General features: G+C 36.4%; 1 long non-coding RNA gene across 2 annotated transcripts; it reads right to left on the reverse strand.

Annotated features, from left to right (window-relative positions):
- Positions 1-6,074: 6,074 nt before the first annotated feature.
- On the reverse strand, positions 6,075-12,742 carry LOC140686034 (uncharacterized). 2 transcript variants are annotated; one of them, XR_012059460.1, is made up of 5 exons: positions 12,680-12,742; positions 11,807-12,052; positions 8,172-8,315; positions 6,378-6,512; positions 6,075-6,285 (listed from the first exon to the last, which is right to left on the reverse strand). It is a non-coding gene; the product is annotated as an uncharacterized lncRNA (long non-coding RNA). The 2 variants fall into 2 exon arrangements; XR_012059461.1 differs by having other exon boundaries at positions 11,807-11,969; positions 12,680-12,730.
- Between the last annotated feature and the right edge of the window lie 9,301 nt (positions 12,743-22,043).

The raw sequence follows: 22,043 nt of genomic DNA on the forward strand, positions 1-22,043 counted from the left end.
GATAGTAAAACAAAGAAGTGCATTAAACTGTTAGAGATAATGAAAGCTTGTAAAGGTGGAGGCGGAGCACTAAGAAGGACTGATCAATTCATTGTGGGAGACTCAGAAAAGGCTCCTATAGAGGGGTGACTCTTAAGATGAGTCTGGAGAGAGAAGCAGACTCCCTGGGTGACAGGGAGGGGGAAAGCTTGGAATTCAAACAAAGGAATTTGTAAGAGAAGCAAAATTTGCATGGTCCCTTCAGAGACCTGGGGCCCTGCGCAGAAGGCACAGAGGATCTCAGAGGCCTTATTAAGAATCTGGACTTTATCGTAAAGGCAATAAAGAATCATTGAAGAGTTTCAGGCAAGGAAATAACAGGCTCAAATTTGAGTTTTAGAAAGGTATCACTGGCAGCAAAGTAAAGGACAAAATAGGGGACACTGGAGACAGGCTAGCAAGAGACAGAGTAAGGAGAGCAAAAGAGCAAAGGGAGAGGTAAGAGATGTTACCTGATCATCCTACCTGGGGGGAAAACTGACAAGAATTAAATTTTAATCTAGTGTTTCAGTATCAAAATGTTTGTATCTCACAGCTCTTCTCCCAGCCCTGAAACTACAACCATGCTTTCCTGATAAATCCAAAAGAAAGCATGTTGGTGCTTCCTGGCCCCGCAGGAGCCTTTATGCTAATTATGCACTGGCATCTGAAGTAGATCAGGTTTCTAATTCAGGACAAACTATTAGCCTCATGGAAGGAAGTAAGCAGAGAAACTACTAACTGAAAAAAGTAACCTGACATTTACCTGGGCTTTCTTAGAGCTAGAAAGAACATCCTAGGATTAACAGTGATCCAATCAATTGGGAGTATGTTGAATTTTCCACATCTTTCTGAAGAAAATCTAATAACACAAGAACATACTGATGGACTTGAAGGCTGTCCTCCTCAAGTATCTATCAGTCAATAAATAGCTCAAAATTGTTTACTATAAACAAAATAGTTTGTTTTTTTAATTTTGGGGGGGTAATTAGGTTTATTTATTTATTTTTTTAATGGAGGTACTAGGGGTTGAACCCAGGACCTCACACATGCTAAGCTGGCACTCTACCACTGAGCTATACCCTCCCCACATCAAAATATTTTAGATACAAACTTCAAAAGTGTATGTAAGATTATATATTATATGTATATATATAATATGTACAGATAAAATATATATATATATATAAATATAATTTACCAATATTTATTTAGCTCCAATTAGGTTTCAGGGGAAATGAAAAGTGAAAAATGAAACAAAATCCCTATCCTTGTGGAATTTATACTTGAAGAAAAAGAAGTTTATATATATCCTCATAAAAGATAAATCTTAAATTTTATTTCATTACCATACTTTTGTTTTGATTGTACAAAGCATTCAGGTATTTCAGATGTTACTTTCACCCTGTGCCTACCATTCTTTTTAAATGGTTTAGACTCTGTTTATTATTTTTAACATTATCAATGCAAGATAACTTGGGAAATACAGAAAGTGTTGAGGAAAAATAAAATTATTCAAACTATCATTAATCACAAACCTTGCGTCTTGTTGTTTCCTTGCTTTCCCTCACACAACATGGCCAGTTCATCAGGAAGTCTGCAACTCTATCTCCTAAATACACTCAATACCATCCACTTTCTCTATGTCCACTGCTAGTACCCTACTCCCAGTCACATTATCTCTTCCATGGATTACTTAAACTATCTTAACCAGTCTTGCTAGCACTCTTGTCCCCATTACATCTAATCTCCCCACAGTAGTGAGTGAATTTTTTAAAAAGTAATTCAGATGATGTCATTCACCTACATAGTATCTTTTAATGTGGATACTAATAAGCAAGTTCTAATAAGCAACTCTACACAGAGTTCTTCATCATGACAGTGACTTTCTGTCCAACAGGGCAATTTTTGCAGTTTTTCTTCAAATTTTTCAATGGACATGAAACACCTTCCTTCCCTTCTTGAGGATTATATTCTCTCTCATTTTAATTCCTGTTTCATTATTCCATGTTACATGAAGTCTGAAAATGATTCAGCTGCAAGAGATCTTAAAGGTCGTAAACTCCAGTAGTTTTTCAATTTTGTTTTTAGCAGTATAACTCATATGAACAACTACACAGCAACCCAATTATATATATATATCACTTTATATAAGTGATATGAGCTGTGTTTTATTAGGATAAATGTGGATTAAATTCCTATAAATAGGAATTTATATAAATTCAAATCTATATATTTTTTTTTTGCAAAGACACTTAATAAGATTTAATCTAAGATGATAACTTGGAGCTGATTATATATTTAGCTCTATTTGGTGGACAGAGCATGCTGGTGCTGATGGGAGCTTGTGGAAGTTCTCTTCCGATGGCTTCAGTTTTCTCAGTGAGTACAGAAGCAAGGTCATCGGCAGACAGTGAGGGTGAAGGAGGAGATGTTAGAAGATTAAGAGAGTAGAGAAATGAAATTATAAAATAGAGTGAGAGGGTGAATGGTCTAAGATACTAGCTTACAAGTATGGTGCTTAGACCAGCATCACTAGTATCACCTGGGAATTTATGAGAAATTACAAATCTCAAGGACCACCAGCCTTACTGGATCAGAAACTGTGGAGGTGAGGTGCTTCTGGATGTCTGGTGCTAAGAAGGCCCCCAGGCGATGGTGAGATGCACTGAAATCTGAGTATATGGATGAGGGAAGTGCAGTGACATTTCTGGACAGCATGAAAAGCACCTGGAGGTTCAGGATTATGAATCTAAAGGGAAATCAGGAACCACTGTTGCCAAATTTAACTGTGAGGTGCAGGGTTGAAGTAAATGGAGATTTTAATTTAACTCAAATTCTGATATCCTGTTATTGTATTTTTTATTTGTAACATATTTCAATGTATGTTTTTTCCAATGTTTAAAAATAAAACAAATATATTTGAGAAATAAAACCCGAACTATCTGTTTTCCATTCCTAAAGCAGACGCACAGTATGAAACCTAAACTACAGGATCTAATCCAACTGCCTCATTACACAGGTGACGATGCCTGAGCTGATTTAACTGGCCTCTATTTTATTCTAATGGATAAGAACTCCTACTTTCAATAGGAAATTGTACAATGGTTATATTCAATGATGACAATGATATCATTAAGAAATATTTTTCTGGAAATGTCTTAGTGTGCTTGAGTTAAATCAGTAGTTCTCTAATATTCTCCTCTGCTAACAAAAGAGAAGGCAACAAAACAGGTTTATCAGAAAGAGTGAATGGAGGGGAGGTAGGAGGAAATTGCTCCCCTGCTCCCAAGGGGACATCAGGAATTTGGTAATTTGGCATAAGGGGGGCTTGGGCAGAGATAGCTTTTAAAAGCTTCCTTCCCGTGCACATTATTTATGTATTTATTGAAGTATAGTTGATTTACGACACTGTGTTAGTTTCAGGTATACAGCAAAGTGATTCATATATACATAGCCCACACACATTTGCCTCTCCCTCTCTGGAATCACTTGGGAATTTTGCTGATAACCTCAAGGTCGAAGGGTTAAACCCCAGATTCATCAGTACCAAGTGCACTCCTCCCTGCTGCTGTTTTGTAGCACAGGCCCCTGGCTCTAAGCGAGAGACCAGTAAAGAAGCAGCACAACCACGCGCTCCTGCTTTAGAAAGGAGCCACTCAGCTCATTCACACACACACTTGCTTCCAGGTTCAGCACTGGGTTTTTTTTATCTGGAATGCTTCCCTCCCTACACCTTACCATTCTAAGTGTTCCACATCATTTAATATCCAGACAAAACAGACTTTTCTTTGCCTACTTTAACTCTGCTTCCCTCCTTTCATCGAACTCCTATGGAATGCATTATCTTTACCTCACAATTCAGAATTTTCCTGAACCCGCAGACTAGGTTAAGACCCCTGCTGAATGCTGCCAGCATACATCTCTTATCATCCTCAGAGCACCCATGGAATCACCAGGTAATGAGATCACTTGCTTCATTGCCTGATGTATGTTCTGTCAAGGCAAGGATCTTGTACATTTTGTTCTACTGTGTATCCTGGTGCCTACTACAAACCCTGGCACAGGACAAATGCTCAGTAAATAACTGTGGAAACAATAAACGAATATTCTCTTATACACCAAGGGTAGTCAAATACTTCTATTAGGTGAAAGGTGTGGCAGTCTGTCACATTAGTGGCCTCTATGGACCACACCTGCAATTTACATCCTCATGCATGCAGTCCCCTCTCCTGACCCACTTTAACCAATTAAATACAGTGGAAGATACTCTGCCAGTAACCAGGCTTAAGCCTTAAGAAAGCTTAGAAGCTTCCCCTTTTTGCACAGCTGGAAGCTCCTCTCCATATACACAGTCCAACTGCCCTGAGACCACCAAGCTAGGAGGAAGCCTAAGTTATCCATATGCTGAGACCACACGGAAGAGCATTGAGAACCCAGCCGACGCAAGAACTGAGGACTCCACTGAGCAAGAACTGAACCTCTCCCCCAGCCAGCGCCAACTCCTCAGGCATGTGAATGGGCCATCTCAGAAGTGGATCATCCAACGCCAGTCAAGTGTTCCCAATTGATGCCACATGGAGCAGAGACATGGGCCAAATGGCAGAATCACGAACAAATAAACGACTGCTGTGGTTTTAGGCCACTAAATATTGAAATGGCTTATTATGCAGGAATTGATAACTGAGATAGATGGTTGATAGATATTAAATTCCATACAAATAATACCCAATAAATAACAAACCCAATAGATATATATATATACACAAGCATACACAAAGATTTGCTTCAACGAAAAGCAGCAAATTTATAGAAAGAACTTGTATATTTTCTGGACATATAATAGTCTGATGTGTCATTAAATCAAGTGTTATGAAGTGTCTAAAGTGTCTGCACCTACATGTATGTATCACTTACTATCCCCAATTTACAGATGAGGAAACTGAGGGTTAGAGAGATGAAGTAACCAGTCTAAGGTCACACAGCAAGCAAGATTCAGTGCCAGGATTTAACTCAGACAATGCATCTTCAGAGCCCAAGATCTTAAAAGCACCATGGTGACTTTCAGAAAAGAACTACCAACACCGTCACCACTGACATCCAATCATCAGAACCATTTAATTGTGCTTCTTAAAGGAGGAAGACAGAAATCTGTCATGCCAACCACTCTTCTTTCCAGTTTCAGCAGAGTTCCTCCAGAACTATTGATCGAGTGGGACAATCAGCATTATTTTGCCTCTAAAAAGGGTTTGGAGAAAGAGAGTCACCCTTGCTAACATTCAGCACCTATGGAAATGATGTGATTGCAAAGAAAACCTGTCTGACCAAAAATTTCTTCCCCAACTGGTAGATGCCTGAAATGTACCATCACAGAGGGGAAATGACAATGATCTCACATACTTCTGTACACCTAACTCTCTGGACTCAATTTTCTCACATGTAAAATCAGAGAATTTTGTTTTTTAAATTCTGTGGTTCTATTTTTTATTTATTTAAGATAAATTTAGCAGCTATGTCATTAAGTTAGGTAAATTAGGTAATTTGGCTGCCTAAGTTATTAAATTAGGTAAAGGACTATAAAATATTATGATAAATGAAAGGTACTCATAATAAATGGGGTATATTTCCAGTGTGAAACCTAAAAGAAAAAGGAGTATTTAGGGAACCCTTAGTACCAGTGATTCCCAGACAAATTATCTACATTAAATCCGCCAGCAGTTAAAACTTGTTGAAAAAAAAATTTTTTTAAACCTGAGAGTAAGAAATGTTCCATAAGTAGCCTCATGGTCCCCACCAGTATGCACGGCATGTGGCTAAAGCAATTCTATGTATGGGTCAAATTTAAAAGTCTAGTTTTATTCATTTAACACGAGTTTATTGAACATATTTAATGAAAAATTTTCTGTGCTATTCAACATGAATGATCAGAAAATGTACATTAAAAAAAAGAATATGTATGTGACAATATTCTTCTGGTAGCTTTAAATCTGGTAGGAAAGAAAAGATATATATGTGAATAATTGCAATCAAGTAAAATACAATAAATGAAATGACAATCACAAAAAGACAAATACTGTATGATTCCACTTACATGAGGTATCTAGAGTAAGCAAATTCATAGAAACAGAAAGCAGACTGGTAGTTACCAGGGGCTGGAGAAGAGGTGGAAATATGGAGCTGGTGTTTAATGGGAATAGAATTTCAGTTTTGCAAGTTGAAAAGTTCTGGAGATTGGTTGCACAACAATGTGAACACAATATTACTGATCTGTGAATTTAGAAATGGTTAAAGTAGTCAATTTTATGTTGTTGAGTTTTTTACCACAATAAAAAAGAAAGAAAATAGAATATAAATACCACCTGAACTGTATAGACAGTACGCAGTGCAGGGGTTCGGGGAATGAGAGATCCGTTTGTTTAGTGTGAACGTTACAGTGATGAGAACCTTTTTGTGGAAAGTAAAATTGGTGGCAGTCTTTGAAGATGACTTGAGTCCTGAGAGGTAGAGATAGGAAAAATTGAAGAGATGAGAAAAACTGGGGAAGCAGAAAAGGCCACAGTGTATGGGGGACTGGAAGAGAACCATTCTGATTTTGCACTAAACAATGAGTACAGAGAAAAATACTTAAAGAACCACAATCCTGGGAATTTTAACTTCATTGCAGTTAGAGTTATATCGCCTCTGTGCAGCATTTCATAACTGAGATTGCCTTAGGGGAGGAACTTTTTATTGCTTCAATCCTAGATTGAGAAGAACATATTATCACATACCATTAGTAACAGCTAATAACAGTAATGATTTAATAAGTGTAATGCAATCTAAGACACTTCACAAATAAACAAAAATTAAGCCAAACTGGGCAAAATGCCCAGATTACTTCCTACACAAACCAACAAAGTACTGTACAAAGTGAAAATGGAAACAAATGTCTCACAGTAATGGTGGTTATATTTTGGGTGGTAAAACAATGGAAGACTTTTTTTTTTCTTTTTTCCCTGTTTCTTTTTATTTCTGTTTTAAAAATTAGCATGAACACCTTTTCTAATGGAAAAACATTTAATGAAATAAATTCCCATTATAGTGAATGACACTGGAAAATGAAAGAAGTATTTCTTGAGGTCCTGAAGGGAAAATGATGGGGATCCTCTTTGATAAAATGAGGGGACATTCTTTCAGTCAGATTCCCTCAAAGCCTTCTCAGATCGCTCTGCATCTGTGTATCACCAAGCAAAGTGGGGATTATGGCTACATGGTGGCAGGTAACTTGCTTTTCCTTGATTTTACATACCCCTAACCAGGTTCTTCCCAGCATAGTTTTCTCAGTAAATAGTTCTTGACGATTAATGACTCTGAACACAGAAGACAGAAGGCACTAAGCCATCCCTGCGGGGCATTTTGGCCCTGAACTTAACTAGAAAGGGGAACAGCAGGAATGCTCCGATCACTTATTATGCTAAGGAGAATGTTTTATATAACTTGTCAAGTCCCATCAGTGATCCAACATGGGGAGTTTGTTCCCTCCCCGTGAAAGTAGAAGATATGGCATCTTCTCTTATGAAGAGACTATGAGTAGGCTTACAACTGAACTCACACTCTTCACCCCTAAAGGAAAGCAATCTTACTAGTTTCTCACATTTTCTTTCATATTTTGTGTATACAGATGCAAAATATGTATGTTACATAGACACATTACATCACATCATACAACTGATCTGTGTTCAGTTTTCCTATTTCTTTCCACCTCCGATATATTCCGTTAAGTATTATCTATAAGTATCATTATTAATACCTATATCCATAAGTATTCATCTTTGTGGATTTGAAGTTGAATTGTTGGACTGAATTGAAGAAAATTTTATTTATTCATTCAACAAATGTCTAATTTCAGCCAGATGCTGAGTCTACACCAGTGAACCAAAGAAACAGGGTTTCTGCCATGACAAAGCTTAAAGTCTAACTTGCATAGTGTAAAACCTACCTAATTTATGTGAAAAATATGCACACGTATGAAACAACTAGAGAAAAACTACCAGTGGACTCAAATGCTTAATCACTGGTACAGCTATAGGATACATGTGGAGCAGATGCGAGTCCCCAAACATCAGGGCCCAGAGGCAGAATGGATAAGCTTTGGTTAAATAAGAATTTTATACCTCGAAGACACTTTAGACGTAATCAAATCCAAATTCTTCACTTTTTTGGTGAGGAATCAGCCTCAGGCAGAACAGTGAATGTTATGTAGATGCAGAGAGAGACCCAGGCTCTTTCCAATCCAGAGCAGACCATATTGTCTGGTGCTGGTGAAGAACCAAAAAGGTGATTTTTTTAGAGGACATTCCAACCTTCAAATTGTGAGGCTGTTTTGCAGAAAACACTACAAGGCGAGAACACTTCTTTGGGAGTAATCAGTAGTAACAATGCAAAATGTTTAAGACCATGAACTCCAGAGCCTGACTGCTGCAATTAAAATCCCTACTCTGCTACCCATTATCTGAGTGTCCATGGGCCACTGACCTTAACTTCCTTAGCCTCCATTCCTTCATCTGTTAAAATGAGAATAATGGTATCCCTTTTATGGGGTAATTTTGAAATTAAAATTTCTTGATATAGTGATGTGATGATAAATGTTTAACAATCACCCTGGGGGATAAGGATGCTTTGTGCAAATGGCCTACTTCTTACCAGGGCCAATTTTAAGCTACCAACATAAAGCCAATCAGCTCACAGAATACCTGATGTTTTAACAACTGGCTCTCTCAAGCTGGTACATGACACACCACTGCATGTAAAGTATTACAAAAGTGTCTGGCACTTGGTAAGCATTTTATAAATATACACACACATACAATATGTAAATATTAGTTACTATATATACTAATATAATATATGACAGTATTTCCTCTGATTTTGAATCATTCAAATACACTATAATTTTCAGAATAACTAAATTTATAGTAGTGCCCAGGAGGTCCTACTTCCCAGGAGGCCCCCCAAAAAACCTATAACCTAACTAAAACAGTATGTTTACTATGCCAATGCAGCTCCAGACAGATTCCCCCGATGTCTCTGCTCCTTCTAATCAGATTTCCACCCTTATTCCCCTCCTAGATAGAGCAGAACCAAGTAAAAGCATGAATGATTCCTATTTGAATGACATTATCAATGATACATGATTTATAATTTTATAACAATTATTGTGTATCTCAAGTGCTTTACTTACAATATCTCAGTGAATCCTTACAGCAACCATATTGGGTGGATATTATTTTCAAGTGAAGAAACTGAGGCTCAGACAGGATTCATAACTTCCCAAAGGACATACCTCTAGTAAATAATACAACATACACTTAATCTGGTCTTTTGAGGCTAAACCTTAGGCTTGCTCCACTGTCATACATTATGGCATAATTAGAAGAGGGTTTCTTTTGGGTTTTTTCTCTTTTTCAGTTCCATGTAAAAATTTGGGTTAACTTACAGTACTTTAACAATAACTCTCTATACTGCATACTATAGCTACTATATACTGAACCATGTATGTATTATAAAATTTTGTATATAAAGTCCACAGAAAGCTGTAGCTGGATATTTATAAACACTGGGGAAACTCACCTTAGTGCATATATTCCAGTGAATCACCCGTGATACTGAAATCAGTAAGGCTTACACTTTGATTTCTGTCATTTTTAGTTTACGTTTGCAGTAACAGAATTCTTAAAATAAGTTTAATTTCTGACCATATCTTTATCTGAAGATACAAACACAATATTAAATCTGTGATTTAAAAAACATGGGAAAATATTCCTTTAGTAGAACAGCAGGATGGGGCAGAGTAGGGGCGGTTGTGGGGTAGTGAGGAAGACTTATACTGAATAGTGTTTAGGCACTGTGTGAGCCAATACAAATGTTCATCTGTTAACTGTAGAGGTACAGAGTGAACACACATGCTTTAGGTCAATATAGCCATCTGCTTTCAAACAAACCAACACTATGCCTACAATTACAAAGAAATATAATACCCGTATTTTATTCATACAAGGATGCATTTATACATACTCAGTGTCATAACCTGAAACATGACCTGTCCACCTTCACCACTCTCCTCCTTACTTACTTTGCTTGAGCTACATTGGCAATCTCCCTATTCCTAAAACAGACCAAACTGGTCCTACCTCTGACCATCCCCACTTGCTTTAACATCTGCCTAAAAGGCTCCTCCCCCAGATGTGTGTTCCCTCCTTCATGTACTTCAGACCTCTGCTTAACTATCACTCATTAGGGAGGTCTTGTCTGACCGCATCCCATGTCCTCCCACACTTTTCTTGTTTTATCTTTTCCATAGTCCTTATCACCACTTGACATTTTATTTATATTTTTAATTGTGATAAAATACACATACAATTTACCATCTTAACTAAATTTTAGTGTACAGTTCAGTAGTGTGAAAATACATTCATGTTGTTGTGCAACCAATCTCCAGAATTCTTTTCATCTTCCCAAACTGAAACGTTGTATCCGATAAACAAAACATCCACCCCCCTGACCCCTACAGTCCCTGGTAACAAGCATCCATCCTGCTTCCTGTCTCTATGAATCTGACTACTATATACTTCATAAAAGTGGACTCAGACAGTATTTGTCCTTTTGTGGCTGGCTTATTTCACTGTCTTCAAGATTCATGCATATTCTAGCACATATCAGAGTTTCCTGCCTTTTTAAGACTGAATAATATTTCATTGTATGTACAGTCAGCCTTCCATATCTGTGGGTTCAACATCCATGGATTCAACCAATCGCACACAGAAAATACTCGAAAAAAAATTACAGAAAGGTCCAAAAAGCAAAACTTGCATCTGTCACACTTACATAGCATCTACATTGTATTAGATATTACAAGCAATCCAGGGATTATTTAAAGTATACAGAAAGATGTGCTTAGATTATATGCAAATACTACCCTATTTTATAAGGGACTCGAGCATCCTACAATTTTGGTATCCAGGGAGGTCCTGGAACCAATTCCCTGTGGATACCAAGGGACAACTTTATAGATCATATTTTGTTTATTCATTATTCCATCAATGGATGCTTTCGCCTTTTGGCTATAATGCTTCTATGAACATAGGTGTAAAAATATCTGCTCAAGTTCCTGCTTTCAACTCTTTTGGTTCTAAACTTAGAGGTAGGATTGCTGGATTATATGGTAATTCTAGTTTTAAGTTTTTGACAAGCTGCGATATTGTTTTCTATAGCACCTGCACCATTTTACATTCCCAATAGCAGTGCACAGGTTCCAATTTCTCCACATCCTCACCAACGCTTATTATATTCTGCTTGTGGTTGAGATCTTATATATATATTTTTATGCCTTTATTTTCTATCTTTCCTAACTACCAGAATATAAGTTCCATGAGGGGAGGGATTTAATTTTTGTCAGTTTTATTTCCAAATCCTATAGCACTGCCTGACACATATTTACTAGGCATTCAAAAAATATCTGTTGAATGAACTAATAACAGCCCATCTTAAAAGATTTCATTTTTTTTTTGGTTTTAAAAAACATTTTTATTTTTTATTTTTAATGGAGGTACTGGAGGTTGAACTCAGGACCTCCTACATGCTAAGCATGTGTTGTACCACTGAGCTAAACTCATCCCCCTTAAAAGATTTCTTTTATCTTAGCATAACTTTCAAACTGAAAAGATAAGAGAATAGTTATAGTAGGAAGTATTACACAGACCACCTCTAATAGATTCCCTCGGAAATTTGAGTGCAAAATTGAGACTCTTACCTCTGTTGATGGTATTTTAAAATTTAAAAGCAGATGTAACTTCAGTAATACACTGTACACATAACATCAACTGGAAAACAAATTTCTTCAAAACACATTCTCTGTAATTGTCAAGAACCGTATTTGTTTGTTCCTGTAATCATCATCTAAACTGTGTCTTTTGCTGTTAGGTTCAAAAGGAATGCTCTTAGATGATAATGTTTTTCATCACCATGGAAACATCAACCACAATGTTTATATCAAGCCCTTGTAGAAACAGATAAACAGAAAAAGAACTTAAAAACTACTTTTCCTTCCTTAAAGGTAGATAAATTGAACATAAGATTCAGCCTTTCAATCTAACAGTAGTAAATACCCAGTAAATTAATTGCAGATTCATGAGACCTAAAATTCAATTGAGTTCTAGCTATGTAGATGTATATTGTTGGTTGGCTAGCAAATACCTTTCTCTAATTTTTCCAGCCATTGGGATTGGATGACAATGTACCCAACCCCAATACATGGCATCCTGTTCATTTCTAGGGATTTTTTTCAAGGGATAGGCAGACACGTGACACAGTTCTAACAATGAAAGGAAAAGAGGCTTTTGCAGGATTTTCCTCCCTCATAAAAAATGAGGTATGACCAGAGAAAGACCTGGCCACTACCTGCCACCCTCCCCCAACCTTGCTTTTGGTTTTGGATATTACATAAAGACATGATGCTTGGAATTGTGGCAGCTTTCTCGTGACCAAGAGAGATAGCAAAACATCCAAGGACTGCAAAGCAGAAGGATCAGAGAAGTTTCAATCACTGATAACATTACTGAACCACTGAAGCAACTATCCTAGGACTAATAACTTCTGGCCTCCTTGATAGGTAAACAGTAGATACCTTTATGGCTTACGGCATAATTAGATGAAACATCTTAATGATATGTGTGTGTTTTAGGTAGACTTTTCCATTAAATAGCTGTGATTCTAGAACACAACTTCATCATTTGCAACAATAGAGAAAGAAAGACTGTTAGGTGATCCAGACAAGGAAGCTTTAGGGGCCAGAGTAAGGACAAGTTAACAGAGAGTTGAAGACCAAACGATAAACTGCAACTGTATTATCTTTGCTGGAGCTGTAGGGATCAATTGCCAGCCTTGAAGCAATTTAGAGCATACCAAATTGTGGTAGCTGGTTAGAAATCACTCAAATAATATGTCTGCAGGGTCAGGAATCTGTGGGCATAGAAGTTAATAAAACAAAATCTTTAATGAAAGTTAATAAAACAAAAACTTTTATGAGATTATATTTTTTTCTATAAAATTTGAGGACAACAAATGAAGCCTGATAATAAAACATGCAAGATATGAAAATTCTTTCTCTGATGCTTTTACTTCTCTTCTAGGAGAAGCTCATTTTAATCACTCTAGATGCCATCAGTTTGGATTAAGGTGATCCCAGGTGATTCATTTACTCAAACAATGACTCATTTTTGATATCTTTTCTATTAATGCCCACAATGCCACTTCCACCACACCTGCATAGAGTTGCTAGCTAGACACAATAAATCCTGACATTTTCATTTCATGATTCACAATTTCATTGTTACTTTCCTCTTTGAAAAGAGCAATAACTTGAGAATCATCTCTCCTTTCCACCTCTCCCACATTCTAATTTGGAAAGTCACAGCCTTTTTCCAGGTGTACAGGGACACTGACTTCCTCAGGGCAGCCAAACTCCTAGTCAGTTCCAGGCTGATAAAGGAATCTTTATTACCTTCATCACAGTGGCAAACCCAGGTCTAAGAGGCACAAAGGAACTCTCCATCTTCCGTCCTAACTCTTTCCTCAGCATCCTACCTCCCACCCTACCTTTCAGGTACTGAACCTTTAGAGTGATCCAGGAGCATGAGCTTTTGAACTTCAAGGAGAGAGAAAAAGGAGCCCACAAAGTTGACGGAGTGTCATGGGGTTCTTTTGTTTTGGGTTTTTTTTTTTTTGCATACTAAGATAATACCATAGAACTTTTTTTTTTTGGTGGCGGGGAGGTAATTAGGTTTATTTACTTATTTTTAGAGGAGGTACTGGGGATTGAACCCAGGACCTCACGCATGCTAAGCATGTGCTCTACTACTTGAGCTATACCCTCCCCCAGAACTTTTCAGAAAAACAACAGATAAGGAAAACTTCTTAATCATGAACCCATTATATCCTTCATCCCTCACGAATACTCACAGGCAAATTTAAGTTCTTTTACAGTTCATAATGGCTTTTCCATTTACCAACGGAAATTTAATCTAGAAAATATGTGAGTTATCCATTACATAGTAAAGTGCTCTGAAATACCTTACTTATTAAAAGTACATTATAAAACCAAACTCCATTTTCTCCCTTCTACCTAGTCTACATATGTGAGACTTTTTGTGGGGTGGGGAGCAAATAGTGGTATCCTTTTAGACATATTAAGTTTGAAGGACTTGAAGAATAAAAAGGAGAAGGTTTAGAGAGGTCAGATGAAAATATTAAGTCAAGAGAGGGGTTGGCACTAAGATAGTGATGGAAGAAAGGTTAGCATATGGGTGGTAATGGTGGTAACATATGGTGGTAGTCTGGGAAGAAGTATAAATATGTAAGAGAAGAAACTCAAAGATGGAAAGCAGAACTCTGAGAGACACTAATATAGAGATAACAAGCAAAGGAAGAGGAAATGATGGAGGAGAATGATAAAGAACTGCCCAGGAAAACGCTAGGAAGAAAACCACAAATGAGTCATCATAACAAATAAGGCTTTTTATGATCTGGCTCTAGATTGACTCACCAGTCTCATTTCTGGTGACCTCCTCCAAACACTGTACTCCAGCCATTCTGAACTACGGATAATTCCCCCAAATGCAACATGCTCTCTACTTCCATGCCTTTGCACCTGTGTTCCCTCTGCCTGGAATTCCCTCCCTATCTTAGTCACGTTGCAAACTCTTACTCTTTCCTTCAAGCACCAGCTTCTCTTTAAGGCCTTTGCTGAATTCCCTAAGCAAATAAAAGGTCCCCATTGCATTGGATCATACCTCCATATCAAAATCATGACATTCTATCTGTTTGGTTTATTTTCCTGATAACATATATGCCATATAACTATAGATTAAGTTCCATGAGTACTGAGTGTTTTCACCTCTGTATTTCCAGTCCCTACTATGGCACCTGGCATGAAAAGGTAGCATCATACGCTCTGTTTAAGGACAGGGGTTCTGATGCCTAACATGTGGGTATGAACCCCTCACTCTGACATTTACTTGGCTGTGTGATCTTGAGCAAAATACTAAGCTTCATTTTCTTTATCTTTAAATTGGGATAATTACTGTACCTATCTCCTAGAATGGATGGGAGAGTAAAATGAGATAATACAGGTAAAGAACTTGTCACAGAGCTTGGCACATACTCGGGGTCAGTTAAGTGTGAGTATCGTTACTTCAGAGGAGTTCAATATAATTGTTGAACATATGAATGGTGCTCAACAGAATCAAAACTGCCGAGGAGTCTAGAAGGATTAAGGCTGTCAGTTTGTTAAATTCTCAACCAAAGCATCCTTCTCTTCATGGCAGTTGGATTTCCTTAACCTCTTTATCAGGCTTATCCCCGCTCCAGTCTCTATAACAATGAGGATGAAAAAATTGAGGAAAAAAGAAAACAACTCCTGGACAAAATCAAGTCCTAGAAGAGGCAAAATGAGTGTGATTAAGGTCAGAATAATTCTTCCTCTGAAACAGGAAGAAAGGAAGAATATGTGAAAATACAATGTTTAGAGGTGGAGGTGTGTTTCTGGCTTTCTTTTATAACTGAAGAGGGTGGCTATGAAAGAAGCATTCATGAATAAAACATTTTGTACTCTCAGATGAAAGAATTAAGCCAGTGATACAAAAATCCAAGCTTTTATCAAAAATAGAGGTAGGATTTTCTAAGTTAGCATACGAGATCTTTTATCCAATTAGAAGTCTGATTTAGCCAACAGCCCTGTTACTCTTCTACATTATACCTATTCTTATATTTATAAATTCATGTTTTCTTAAATATTTATTCATTAGTGTTGAAATAAAATTTATAAGAACTTCTAACAAAGCTACACAAATACTTGATAACTATCATGGGTAGGGAATAACACTAAATATACTAATTTACTGGATATTATTTTTAGCTCAATTGTGCAAATGTACAAAACAAATATTTTTCTTTATAAACTTGCATTATGAAAATGATAAGTCCATATAATTTATGTTAAATATATCTGTTATTCTTAAATTTATAAGCTCACACAATTTAAGCAATATCACAATACTATGCAGCTAATATTTTTGCTCATGTTTGTGACTATCAGCCATTACATGTGGCAGCAAATTGGTTAAACCAGGTTAAATCTAGTTCCAGAAAAGTTTTATTTTGGATTTCCTGATACCAAAATAAACTAGGGTGAAATAGCTTTATGATATTAAAGCAAAGACAGACATCAAAAGAGAAACACAGTATTCACAAAACCTGTGGGAAGATTTCTTTTAGTTTTGTGAGCCTATCCTTTAGGACAGTCAGAAAAAAGGTCAGACAAACTCAAGTTATATTAGATCATACACTGCAGAAAAAATGATGTGATCGTTCTACATTTATTACCGTAAGAGTTGAATAAAGATTAACGGATTTGAAATATTGCATTTCCAGGAGTCTGATTTTTAATACCAAGTGGCTGGCAAGTTACTATCTATTATAAGGGAAAATTGTTGTGATAAATAACTTGTATATAAAGATAGTGTAGAAGATTCAGGGAGAGTTGTTACTACTTTAGTTGATGTGAAATAAAGCATTTAAAAGAAGAAAACTGTTTTCAGGCCTCCTCAGGTAAAACAAAAGAATGTTGTTTAATTTCCATTAAAAGAAAAAATGAATTCCAGATGTCACACTTGACAAAAACTCAGATCTTGATGTTTCCTCCAATTTCTTTAAACTGTGAGATACCATTCTCAATGAGCATGATTGCATCTTTGGCTTCTTGTTGGCTTCCATTCCCTAAACTTTCTACTCTGGTCATGTGTAGCACAAGGAGGTACCATCAGTCTGCCCATAGAGTTTTGTTTTCAGCACGAACTCCCATCAAGAAATGACCGAGTAAGCTGTAACTTAAAATATCCTTCCATCACGTACAGCTCACCAAATGGTGATCGTGACCAAATACACATTCTCAAGACAGAAGACACTGATTACAGATATATCATTAACAGGTTAGTAGATACACAGTGGCAGAAGATTTGCAGAGTAAAGCAACAGAGGCAAACACCCCAGAAACTTATACTTCAAATAATATTTAAATTAACTTTAATTAAATTAACCACATTAACAATTTTCAAATTAAATCACATTAGCATCAAATAAGATTAATATGCAGATAATGATAATGGCCTTAAACAAAGAATTTATCAACTGCAGCACAGACATTGCCGGGAAAGATATGGGATTTAGAATGTCATCAGGTTACATCTGGAAGAAAGGAAATCCAGACAGGACTGAAACTTCTTACTGAATATGCACAGAACTTCATACCAAAACCCCACTGGATAGTATTAATAATTGCAAAGATACGCTTAAATTATTGCATCTTTAAATACTCGTAATTTTCATTCTATATTGTGAGTTCCATTATTCCTTATGCATTGTTTTATTACCTTCAAAAAGTCCCAAATTAAAGAACTTTTTGAAAGCATTGTTCCCAAAAGATATCTGGACTAATTCCCGGACATTAATCAAGATCCTGGTGCTCAAATGAGCCAAGCCAGATAAGCAATATCTATTACAATGTTCATCTCTTTTCTGAGTGTTCTACAAGTTACATTTTCACAAAGAGATCTTAGTGAGAGCTATGATCTTAAATCTATTATTGGTCAGCCTTTGAAAAAAGTTATTCCTTCAAAACCCAACATGAAACAACAGCTCCAGAATTTCTATTCAAGAGAAGGTGATCTGATTAGAAGACAGAATCTAAGGGAGCATGGCACGAAGTTATTTGTGCAGAAAGTAAACATTGTTTTTCTTAGATTTTATGTTACAGAATCGATGAAAACAGCAATGTTTCCTAAAGTTACTTTTTTTTACATTGAGTTAAGATTGTGAAAATATGGCTCATCCATGATTAGGTGATGATGATGATGATGATTTTATTTGAAGGTAGCTTTTATCTGGGGATGGGAGGGATAAGCCCTAGCAGGAGTATTCACATTCTACAGAATAAAAACCAAACTCTGGTAACCTGAAGACTCTCCCTGATGTTCTATGTATTATCTTTCCAATTTATCTTTCACCAATCTCTCCTTGTCTCTTACTCTGTGGCCAACTGGGATTGATTACTAACCATTCTGTCTAGCCACCAATATTTTTCCATCTCTGTGTGTCTTTTCACGCTGTTCATTCTGGATCTGAAATGCTTTTTATCTAATCTTTACCTGTCAATATTAAATGCATTCATCAATATCCCACTCAGATTTCAAGTGTTTCACTAAACCTAATATGATTTCCTCCGAACAAAATAAACTTTTATCTGTCCTCCCACGGTACTTTGTACTCTGCTGTCATACGTCCCATATTCTATCTGTATTACAGTGAGCTGTGTACCCTGCTGGATTTCTTCTTCTATGATTGTAAGATTTTTGAGAGCAGTGATAGATCTAATATCCTTTTTAGCAAGAATTTTTCAAATGAACCATAACTTATTTTATATAATGGTGACTTTTCTTTTGAAAAATCTAAGTTATCTCTTAAAATGACCACCAAGGGGTATTCTACAGGTGACAACTGACATTTTAAATTTGATTTCTCATTTTAAGGGCCACTTTCTATGTATCCAAATATATACTTTCTATATCCAAGCGAAAATGTAAAGGAAGGTTACATTATTAGTATATCTTCCACTAAATGACAGTTAAAATGAAAACTGTGATTGATTGCTATCTTGTTGTTTGAAATGTAATAAAATTCCATTGGCTAAAGAGCAAACAATTACTAATCAGGACCTTGTTCAGACTGCCATTCATTTGCTAGGTAGTCCTGAGCAAATTACTTATACTCCTTGAGCATCCACTAAACTAATCTGAAATCTAAAGTATGGATTATCTGCTTTCCAAGTTGTTACACATATTGGTCATTAAGTGATTGCAAAGAATTACAATGAAAGCAGGACTCTGAAAAGTGAACAGAAACAGTACTTGTTAATAATACTGCAGAATTTGAATAATCTAAAGTGATCTAAGGAAAAAATGGAGTTCAATGAAAAAGAGTTTCCAGCCAAAGTAGGTATAATTTTTTCCCACTTAAATATTCATAAATCACTATATGCAAACACTGTACGTTTGCATGTTGTCTGATTTTCAATTGTTAATGAGTCCTGGGCTTAGGTTCTGCCCTTGGATTATATTTGGACACTTCAACAAAGGAAATGTTGGCAAAAGTGTTCAACATCATTAGTCATTAAAGAAATACAAATTAAAATCACAATGAGCTACTTCTGCCCATCAGAATGACTAATGCAAAAAAAGAAATGACAACACCAAAAATTAGTAAGGATGTGGAGCAACAGGAACTCTCATTCATTTTTGGAAGGAATGCAAAAGCAGTATAACCCCCTTGGAAAATAGTTTGGCAGTTTCCTATAAAGTTAAACATACGCTTACCATATATGATCCAGTGATCCTATTCCTAGGTATATACCCAAGGGAAGTGAAAATGTATGTTTACACAAAACCTGTGTACAAATGTCTAATAGCAATTTTATTCATAATTGCTCCAACTTGGAAATGCCCCAATGTCTTTCATCTGAATGGCTAAACAGTGGTATACCTATACAATGAATTACTATTCCACAATAAAAAGGAACAAAATATTGACAAATGCAAGAAGTTAGATGACTATTAAGAGCATTATGCTGAATGAAAAAAGTCAACTCCAAAATTTTCTGGATGATTCCATTTATATGACACTCTAGGAAAGGCAAAAATGTAGGGACAGAGGACTGCTCAGTGGCTGCCAGAGGTTGGAGGCGGGAGGATTTGTTTGATTGCAGTGGAATTAGCACAAGGGAATGTTTCAGGGAGATAGAACTGTTCTATACCTAGATTGTGGTGGTAGATACATAACTCTAAGTATTTGTCAAAACTCATTAAACTCAAAAACAAAAACAAACAAACAAACAAAAACAAAGCATAAATACAGGACAGAAATAGACTCATGGACAGAGAATACAGACTTGTGGTTATCAGGGGGGTAGAGGGGGGGGAAGGGATAGACTGGGATTTCAAAATTGTAGAATAGATAAACAAGATTACACTGTATAGCACAGGGAAATATACACAAAATGTTATGATAAATCACAGAGAAAAAAATGTGACAATGAGTGTGTATATGTCCATGAATGACTGAGGGATTGTGCTGAACACTGGAATTTGACAGAGCATTGTAGAATGATTGTAGATCAATGAAAAATGTTAAAAAAAAAAAAACTCATTAAACTGTACGAAAAGTGAATTTTACTGTATGTAGATGAAAAAAACAAAATTTAAAACTCTATACCAATTATATCAATGTGTCACTGTATTCATTTATTGCTTTCTTCTCTCATCCCTTCACTGTCTAAAGTATTCTCTTTTGTAACTCAAATACTTCACATAACATGAAAATTCAAAATATATAGCTTACCTTGACAAGCATAAACAAAAAATGGAATCAATATTGGAAGAAACTGAAACACTTGAAAATGCAGGCCTACTATATATTTATGCCTGTTCAGGAAGACTCTCCACTAACTCAACTCATTCTTAGAATTATTTTTCCCAGGACCATCATGGAAATAGCAGGAATAACTGAGGAGCTCTCTGGAAAAGGAAAACTAAATAAGGACCTTAGTCTCTCCTTTCAGCAACCCTGAGGCTGGAGAAATGCTCTCTTAATACAGAAGTAGAAATGAAATTCAAGTTATTCTCATTTAATGAATTAGAGTAATGAAAATTATTTCAACTCTGTTGTAAATCCTTCAGTTAATCAAGGCAACCTAATGAAGGATTCCTGAGAATGGTTACAAATGGCTCAAAGTAGCAAGAGTGCTAAGAAGATCTCCCCTGTCATAATGTCTCAGAATTAGAAGGGGAAGACAATAAAACAATAGTGATTTAAATGTATTTTAAATCTCTGAGTTGCAACTTAGTAGCTATGACCTTGAGGATGTAGCTTAGTTTCACTAAACCTACATTTCTCATCTCGAAAATGGGAATAATAGTATCTCCTTCATAGGACTGTTGGGAAAACTGTAACTAGCTTAGCATCACACCAACTCATTGCACATATTTTATTATTACCATATGGGAGGTCTCTGGCTTTCCACAGCAAACAAAGAAGGAACACTGGTTTGCTTCCATAAATGAAATAACACTAATACTCACAGATCTTGGAGAAGGACTGATCATGAAATAAGAGAAAGACACTAAATTTTACCGGCACCAATTATAACAGATGTCTTGGACCTCTCAATTCTCAAAGCAACCAATGCTTTGGAAACTCCCATCAGAGCTCACTAGAAAGATGATGAGGCCCAAAAAGATGCTAGCAAAGCGTCTTAACTTCAAGATCTCAATAATATTCATTTAATTGATTTAAATTTTCTGGCAGTGGCCTTAGAAGTCACATGGGTCTCTTAATGTACATAACACATGTAAACAAACTGTTTAAAAACTTAGTTGCAAAACTACCATTTCTAAATCTTTTCTTTTACAAAGTCAGAAAATGAATAAAGAATAAACAGATAATGAAATTCAGGAAATCTGTCTCCATAGTTTGGTAACTAATTTGACTTAAATGGCTTTTCCAGTAGGCGGCCTGAGGTGACCTCTAAAAATGGTTCGCTATTCACTAGACCCAGAAAACCCCCAAAAATCATGCAAATCAAGAGATTCAAATCTTCATGTTCACTTTAAGAACACTTGTCAAACTGCCCAGGCCATTAAGGGTATGTATATCCGAAAAGCCACCAAGCAGCTGAAGGACGTCACTTACAGAAGCAATGTGTGCCGTTCAGTTGTTACAATGGTGGAGTTGGTAGGTGTGCCTAGGCAAAACAGTGGGGCTGGGCACAGGATCGATGTCCCAAAAAGAGTGCTGAATTTTTACTGCACATGCTCAAAAATGCAGAAAGTAATGCAGAACTTAAGGGCTTAGATGTAGATTCACTGGTCATTGAGCACATCCAG

This window comes from Vicugna pacos, chromosome 2 (genome assembly GCF_048564905.1).
Source record: "Vicugna pacos chromosome 2, VicPac4, whole genome shotgun sequence".
NCBI classification, from domain to species: Eukaryota; Metazoa; Chordata; class Mammalia; order Artiodactyla; family Camelidae; genus Vicugna; species Vicugna pacos.